This window comes from Pelobates fuscus, unplaced genomic scaffold (assembly GCF_036172605.1).
Source record: "Pelobates fuscus isolate aPelFus1 unplaced genomic scaffold, aPelFus1.pri scaffold_54, whole genome shotgun sequence".
Taxonomy (NCBI): domain Eukaryota; kingdom Metazoa; phylum Chordata; class Amphibia; order Anura; family Pelobatidae; genus Pelobates; species Pelobates fuscus.
Genome location: NW_026961962.1, coordinates 27,348 through 29,044, shown reverse-complemented (window position 1 = coordinate 29,044; position 1,697 = coordinate 27,348).

The following is a 1,697-nucleotide window of genomic DNA, read 5'->3' as shown; positions in this document are numbered from 1 at the left end:
TCATCAAATATTTTTCTGTCCTTGGCATGTTAATCCTTAATTAGTTATTGTAAATAAAGAATCATTAAAAAGACAGATGCCTATTTAGAAATCGAAATGCTGCCTGTCCTCATTATTTAATAATTAAAATGTAAATTCACATTCTATTAGCCCAAAAAGTGATTTTAAACTTTTTGGGCAGGGACCCAACTCATCTGAAAAGCATGGCATTAACACAGAGACCTATTCTTTAATTGTTATATAATATATAATTAAATTAATTCTGCAAAACTCCTTCATTAGACTCTTGGTGTCAAAGGATTCTCTGTTACACCAATGAAAAGGTGTAATCTATATATTGTGGGCTGTGTTGATTAGAACCAAACCAATATCATGTTCATGTTTTAACCAATGTAAACCAAATAAAATGCCATAAAGATCCAATTTTTGTTAGTGAGAGCATGGTGGTGTGGCTACTTCTGCAAGTTACCAGGCAAGAGTCTGCAACCCAGAACCCAGTCCCTATCTGCCCTTATGGGCCAATTAGAAATTGCTACGTAATTATTTGATCAAAATTGGAGATTATCTTTGTAAATGCCGTCTGTAGCTAGAAATTGTTTTAGCTTGTTTGATAAATAGAAATAATCTTTCTGATGGTTGAATTTTCTATAAATATATTTAACCGTTATTAAAATAAATCCCAGATATACACCCATATAAAATGTGCTGTACTGGGTAAGATGGGTAACAGGACCATTAAAGACTTTTGTTATCTTCAGATGGGGCAGCGGTTAGCTAAGGATGGGCAGGAGTTTATGGGGTGCAGTACACATAGGTGCCTTACCTTTAAAGGCAGATTAGTACAACTGTGGGTTTTCGATACAGTTGCCCACCCAACAAACATTTTTATGTGTGTAGCATGTTAAACGAATATATATCACTTTTTTAATTGTACGGCCTGTCAACGTTTTAAAATAATTTTACTATGTGAATATATTTGCTCAGGTATTCATTTTAGTACAACGTATGTTGATTAATACATTACCATTAGTGATAAATGCAAAAAAAAAAATGAAAACCAACAAGTAGAATATGTTTTGTTGTTTTCCACATGCCTTTTCAAAATTTCCCATCATGCTCAGGTAGTCTAAAAAAAATATGGTTCAGATATTTGCAGTGCTAGGCTAGTAAACTTTTAGTTTTGTTGCTCAGTAAATACCTTGCGGTGCCAGGCCACCGGATGGCAATCTCATGCCAGGAATAAACAGAGTAGGAGCACAAAAGATTAGTATGCCCCAGGCACTCCAAACCTGTGGGCTAACTGGTTTTGCTTTAATCTCTTTGTGACGGAAACACAGATCAAAAGGTTAATGTTTGCAGTCTGTTAAATGCCCATTTTTTACTTTAACTTAATATGTTTTGCAAATAAATTAATAATATGGCTGTATTAAAAAAAAAAAAACATATTAAATAAGCAAAGGGTTAACAACAGTTAACTATAACAGTTTTTATTTTATACATTTGCATTAGAGCTTCCTGCTTATAATACATAGCAGTGTCAACCTGAATGGTTAATCCAGTCCTGGGTAAAGACTTCAGGTTTGTTTAGTGATTGCGGTTGCTTTGTTATTGTCCCATCTTAGCCTTTATTATAAAATGATTCACTGAGTTCTTAACTGCTTCTCTGTTTAGTCTGATAGTTCCCTCGACAACTTAGT